Here is a 7,476-nt window from a genome sequence, read left to right as displayed (position 1 = left end):
CTGCCTTAGTTTCTGCTGACATCTGCTGGTATGTTCATGAAAATAAACTCTGCTGCTACGACTTAACACTTAATGTGTTCACTTCTGAATTAAACTGTGGACACTGGTAATTACACTGAAGCGGGATATTTTAAAAATCTTCAAAGTAGAATGGTTTCTCTTTGTAGCATCCTTAGGTCTTGCCCAGCAGTAGTCAACCATGTTAGGTTTTATTTTTTAAGAATATGAGTGAGGATACAAAAATATGCATAGGCGCTTCTGGATTTCTTTTCATTTATTTTTATAAAGTGGAGAGACTTGGAAAAATAATGCATGTATCTATTTTTTAAAAATTATCAAGCGCTTCTTTGAACACTCCATTTGGAAGGTGTAATAGACTTCTGTAGAGTATATCCCCCACCTTGTAGATTATTTGTTGTGAGGATGGACTCATTTTACCAAGGTAGTTTACAGATAACGGAAATTTACCAGATAAAACAGATTATTAACTCAGTTGGGTTAGTAATACTACATATTTACATGCAATTTGGAAGTATTTAACTACAGCCCGATGAAGTGGCACGACTAAAATGTCTTGATTTTTTCCCCATGAAACCATGAGGGAATAATTTCTTTGTGAAACTTAATGATTAGAAACTTCAATTTTCTCATTTCATATCACCACAAGCAGACTAATATGTTTTATTAAAGAGTCACCATAATCTTCCTAGACTATGGTTTTGAAATAAATGGACTTACCAAAAATAAAATGTTTGCGAACATTGCTAAAATTGCCAAAACCTTCCAGAAGTCTCAATTTCAGCAGCTAATATCTGAAAACAAAAGTTTTAGGCTCATGATTTTCATTGTAAACATGCTGGATGATACTTCTCTTAATCTTTTTAGAGGCACATTTTGAGGTGAGGGCACATTTTATTTTAATCAAATAAAGTAAAAACAAGACATTGGCTTAGGGTTGCAGGATCTTAGTCTTATCAAGAGAAAACTTATCTAAAATCAAGTTTGCAAAGTATGGACTTTAAAAGCAGACCTGAACAATTCAAAATGTAAATGTCCCTTTGTTATTAACAATCAGTTACAATGAATAATTTGATAAATCCAAATTAAATTTTGGTTTTCATATTCTGGTACCTCAAATTTACGATTTGGACTTGAAGATAGTATTTGTAGTTATTTTAGAAATTGTTATTTGGTGGCATAAGGTAACCAATAGTGGCAATCCTGGTACCCTGTAAACAAATGGGTTCTACAAGACTCTGGATAAAATACAAATTTAATTTTGGCATTGAGAGGTAAAATGATTCCAGGACGTTCAGTGAATTGTGGCATCATTAAGGTTTTCAAAGAACCTCGTGCCTTCCCCGTTAGCCTTTGGATGTGGATTCGACTTTTCCTGTTTTTAGTTCAGCTCAGCACAGTGAAATCAGATCAGTTATTAAAACAGCCTGGAATGCCAATCTGGAATGATCTAGAGAAAACTACCACTTGAGGTTTTTTTTTCTTTTTGGTAAATGAGGTTTTAAAAAATACCATCAAGCTTCTAGTCATTTATGGCTTAGTGAATGAGATGATGCAAAGAGAATTTCTGCATAAAATATAGGCCCTGCATGTAAATAAGATTATTTTTTTCCAAGATGATATGGCTCATGGCATTCCTAAATTCAGCCACAAGAAGACTTTCTTATAGGAAATATCAAAAGGGAAACTTTTCCAAAGTTTTTCAGTAAGTTTCCAACTCATCCCCAAAAGCTATAGTTGAACAAATGCTTAATTTCTCCTTGATGTCTTTTTGTGTCTAAGAGCTGCAGAGATGTAAGGGTCAGAGCCCAGCTAAGCATCTCCAACGGACCAAGCCTCCCTGTGTGACACCCACGGCCCGCGTTAGGAGGCTCCTCAGACATCTTGAGGGAAATGGCCCTACGAGATTCTTCACATGCTGTATTTCATGTTCCCCTGGTCCCAACTGAGGGGGCATGGTGGGAAACCTGACCCTAGGAAAGCCCATCTTCCCGTCTGCCAGTAGGGCTTCTATGTTGGGCAAATGTTAAGGAAACACTGACCAAATGACGAAAGTGATTAATTGAGCCGATCGGATTCTCTCCAGGATTTAGAAGATAAAGGAGCAAGAATCCAGCAGTTGGTACAAGGAAAGAGGAAACGATAGAAGAGCTGAGGCGTTATCTGGAACACTGGGGTTCTACACCTTAACTCTTGGGAGGCGACAACCACAGAAGCTGCCTCTGAGTCACCAGAGCTGCTGTCAGATTGGTACATCTGTCGTATCTTGTTTTTTGGGTTTTTTTTTTTTTTTTTTTTTTTTTGGTAAGGAAGATTAGCCCTGAGCTAACATCTGTTGCCAATCCTCCTCTTTTTGCTAAGGAAGATTGGCCCTGGGCTAACATCCATGCCCATCTTCCTCTACTTTATATGGGACGCCACCACTGCATGGCTTGATGAGCGGTGCATTGGTCTGCGCCCAGGATCAGAACCTGCAAACCCCAGGCCGCTGAAGTAGAGCTCGCGCATTTAATCAGCACGCCACTGGGCCAGCCCTCATGTGTTGTATCTTGAAAATACCCAATCTCATTGAAGTCTAGCCACACAATCGAGATCCTTCTTATTTTCCTGCAACAAACACTCCGTTACTTAAGTAACAGAAAACCTTAACGAGGAGTTAACTGTGTCACCCAGAGAGCCTTACTAATCCACCGGCCCTTCTAGTTACGAGAAGGGAGTGCAGGAGTGGTGTTACGCTCCTGCGTGTGCTGACATTGTATCATTGTAGAACTCCAGACCAGTGGTTCACAGATTCGAGCAGGCATCAGACTCACGGGGAGGGCTTGTTAAACCGCCGCCTGCTGGGCCACGGCTGCCGCAGGGTTTCGGAGTTAGTGGGTCTGGAGCAGCGCCGAACGTTTGCATGTCTAGCACATTTGCAGATGATGAAGTGGCCAGTCTGGAAACCACCTCTCTACTCGGTGGTTCTCAACCTTAGACGCACACGGGCATTACCTGTGGAATATCAGAACATACCTTTGCCTGGGCCTCACCCTAGGTATTTGATTTAATTGGACTGGGTCTCATTGGAAGGCCAACTCCCTTCTGACTCAGTGAGGGGATCACTCAGAACTCAAGTGGGTAACTGTGAAGGTTGGTTTTATGTCACCTCGGCTGGGCCATGGTATTCAGTTTTTGGTCAAACATTGCCGTAGATGTGGCTGTGAAGGTATTTTTTAGATGTGATTCACATTTAAATCAGCAGACTGAGTTAAGCAGATTGCCTTCCATAACGTGAAGGGCCTCTCCAATCAGTTGAAGGCCTTAAAAAGACTGTCTACCCCAAGCAAGAGGAAATTTGCCTGCAGACTCTCTTCAGACTTGAGCTGCAACGTCGACTCTTCCCTCGGTCCCCAAATTGCCTGCAGATTTCGGACTTGCTAGCCCCCACAATCGTGTGAGCCAACTCCTTAAAATACATCTTCGTCTCTGCATGTATGTGCACATCCTCTTGCTTCCGTTTCTCTGGAGAACCCTGGCTAATACAGTGACCTAATTAGTCTCTGTTCCAGATTCGTTCCCAGAAAGGTCCCGGATCTAAACCAAAGAGTACACACCCTTCAGTAGATTTTTTTTTGCTATCTCTGGCCTTAGGTGCGTCAATGAATACATAGCTCAGACATCTTTTACTCCTTTCTCTGTTCATATTATCAGATCCATTCAGTTGCTCCTTGGAACATTCTGGAATCTGCTTTGGGTTTGTTGTGCATTTTTATTTTGTCTCCACCAGCCCAGCTAAAGCTTACTAGTGTTTTGCATGCCCAGGATTAATTCCCACTTTTGGTGTCAGCACTGAAATTGGCCTTTGAGCACCACCCTTATACTCTCAGCCCGTGTGGATGGGCTGGCTTGGACCTCACTTTGTGGTTCCAGGGGTGGAGCATCACCACGTCCTGGCCCGTGAGGGTACGGCATCTCACTGGCCTTCGTGAGTGTTGTAAGGCGGGTTCATGACCAGCCGGGCCAATCAAAGCCAGTAAACATCAGCTTTGCTGGGACTAGAGAAAAAGGGATGATCTTTTTCAATGAGGGTCACTAAGCTCATAGATTTAGGAGGACTGGACCTATTGGTGGCTAATCTGGACACCACTTAAGAAGAATCTGCCTTAGAATAAAAACAACATAGACAAAAGAAGAAGCCAAAGACCAAGACAAATAGCCAGGCTTGGAGTACCTGGATCCTGTTATGTCTGAAGTCAGCCTTGGAGTTTTCAGTTACGTGGGCCGATCGTTTTCTCTTTTTCCCCATGATTGGCTGTTAAGTGAATATGAGGTGGTGACTGGATGCAGAGTTTCCTCTGTTCATCTGAGGTTAAAAACCACCAGAGCTCAAGGGTAGAATGGCTTGTTGAACACTCGTGCCCCTGGAAGTGATACATATTTTAAGGTAGGAGAGCAAGCAGCCGTGACCTGCAGCCACATCATCATTCCTCCCCAGATCCTTGCAGAACCGTCTCACTCTAAGGTTCTCATGGACCTTAGCTCAACCCCCTTAGAACAAATGTCACATGGACTGTGGTGTTTTCCACTAGGTTCTGAGATTCTATGATAAAGATAAGAGGCTTATAATTAAGATATCAGCGTTGGGTGTTTTGGTTGGTGTTACTTGCTTCTAAAGCACTTAGAGTATTTGACAATTATTTGAGGACTTGAAGCATTCTCTGCAATCCTGTTTCATATCTAGAACTCAGTCTTAGGTTAAATGATCAGAAATTTTTAATAGCTGAGTCTGAATTAACTAACTTGTCTGGCAATTAAAGGCATATCACGGCCTCTAATTTGTGTTTTACAATAGGTTGTTGGCAAAGTTGATTGAAGCGTCGCCGGCTCTGGTTCTTCTGCCCTCTGCCCTTCCCTCTGCCTCTTCACTGTGTGGTTGCAGGGGAGATGGTGAGCAGTGGTCCCCACCAGACACAGGGAGCTGGGCCCAGCTCAACGTTTCCTGTGTGACTCTTCCAATAATGATAGTGCCAAAAAGCTCAATGTGTAGTGACTTTCTGATACCTGCCAGTGTTTTAGAAAGCTGGGTATGCTTAATCATTTATGATGGGGAAACTTAGATGCTTTCTCTTTTTTGATATTCTAGTATACTGACATATTTTTAAAGTCTTGTTCACTTTTGAAATTAGCTTATCTTTGCCATGAATTTCATAAGTCCATATATCTCTGAGGTTTCAGTTACACAACATCTTTGTAGGGACAGCATTGATTTCCTTGAAAAAGGATACAGCTCTAAAACTCGGATAATTTAGAGAAATATTTGGTTTGTTAAACCTTTGCTGTTAGCCAAAACTTCGGTAAAAATAAAGCAAGACACTCTAGAAAAAGAAACTGTTTTTATACTTCTACGTTGTTGACTTTTGTGCTTCAAAACTTAAAATAGCTGATTCTATACAATTAGTCATTTGTGGCAGGCCTAACAATAAATGCCACTTCACAGGTGTTGAGTCTAACACTCAGCCATGGACTAAGGTATTATCAGGTATTATTTTATTTCATTTTCCCACCTGTCCTACGTAGCTGCTACTTTTTCTTTTCAATTATACGGTGCGGTGTCATCAACTGTGGTCACCATGTTTTACATTAGATCCTTACTCCTCTCATAGCTGAAAGTTTGTACCCTTTACCAACCTCTCCCTATTCCCCCAGCCCAAGCCCCTGACGACCACTTTTCTACTCTCTAAGAGTTGTTTTGTTTTTTTTGTATTTTTTAGATTCCACACTTAAATGATACCACGCAGTATTTGTCTTCCTCTGTCTGGCTTATTTCACTTAAGCTGCTACTTTTATAATTATGATTTTACAGATGAAGAAACTAGGCTCAAAGAATTTCACAACTTAAGGTCACATAGCTTATAAATGGAAGAGAAGGGAATCAAATGAGGTCTGACTCCAAAATGCAAATGCTGACCTACGGTCGCTGTATTCTTTCTCCACTCATCTTATTCATGCCAAGTTCTTCCTATCAGGGTTCATTGGCGCTCTTTGATTCTGATGGTATAGGTGTTATTACAGTTTGGTTACTTAAAGTGTGTCCTGTAGTTAAAGGTTTTTACCTACTTCTGTCCCCAGTACTCAGCCACCTCCATATAAAAGGATGGAAAATTATTGCTCGGCCAGTTCCAAAACGTCTTTCTGCTTCTATTCTGAGGAGTCACTTTGAAGAGTAGGGTACACACTGAATAAATAATAACAACAGCTTTTCACTGTGTCTCTGGGCACATAACTGAACGGTACTTGTTGTTCAAAAAGCCTTTGTACCCATCCCCATTGTATGATACCCATACGTCCAGAAGAGGGCGACGTTTTACCACAAACTTCCAGTGGAATGGTCACCCTGCTTTGGAGAAGCAAACATCTAGAAACAGAATTTCCTAAAGTAGAGTCAGAGTGCGTTTGCTCAAGTGCTTTGGAGGAAAAATGTTTCCAAATGTTATGTGGAGAAGAGAAAAATTTCCTTTCCCAACCACCTCACTTTTACATAAGTTGCTTTTTCAACTGGAAATCAAATATTCTATGGAAGTACAGATTGTAGTGGAATATTCCAGAACCAGTCCATACTTCAATTGTGAGTATTTCTAATCTAGAGCAGAGAATGTGGGCTTTGGTTTCAGACAAACCTGAGTGTGAACGCTGTCCCTACCGCTTCCTGGCTTGGTGACTGGCACAAGTCACATGGTTCTGGAGGCCCTACATTGTGCCCTACATGAATAGCGGTCCCTACACTGCAAAGATGGGGTGAGGATCATGGGGGCCAGGTTACGAGCTAATACAGATGCTCGATAAATGGTGATTTCTTATTCAACAGAAATAGGATAGCCAGATAAAATACAGGACACCCAGTTAAATTTGAATTTTAAATAAGCAACAAATAACTTTTTAGTATAAGTACGTCTCAGGCAATATTTGGGACTTACTTGCCGGTACTGCATGAACTATACTAAAAAGTGTTTGTTTATCTGAAATTCACATTTGACTGGGTGTCCTATGTTTTTATTTGCTAAATTTGGCAATCTGAAACAGAAAACTCTGGCACCAAGTGGAAAAAATAAATGAAAGATAGCTAAAGATTTTAGTTCAGAGTTTTAGAACTCTATCGTAAAGGGCTTGAAGTTTCTAGTGTGTAGGAAAATTAATACAGGCAATCTCCTAAGCTTTGAACAAGCAGCCAATCTGACAAAGTCATATGAAATGTCCCTTTAAGATGGGCTGTGGCCATTCACATCTCTGCTGCATTGAACACAGTGCTTGGCACATAGTACACCTCCAATAAATTTTGTTGAATAAAATATTTTAAAATATGAAGAAAAGTTACACTTTAGGGAGAAAGCAGGCAGCCAGGGAGAAAACTGGTAACGTAGTCCATTGCTGTGTTTTACCCCCTTCTTTCCCTTTCTTTTTCCCGCCCCTGTAAGGCAG

Source organism: Ceratotherium simum, chromosome 7, assembly GCF_057802395.1.
Source record: "Ceratotherium simum simum isolate JZ-2026a chromosome 7, ASM5780239v1, whole genome shotgun sequence".
NCBI lineage: Eukaryota > Metazoa > Chordata > Mammalia > Perissodactyla > Rhinocerotidae > Ceratotherium > Ceratotherium simum.
This window is presented reverse-complemented; position numbering follows the sequence as displayed.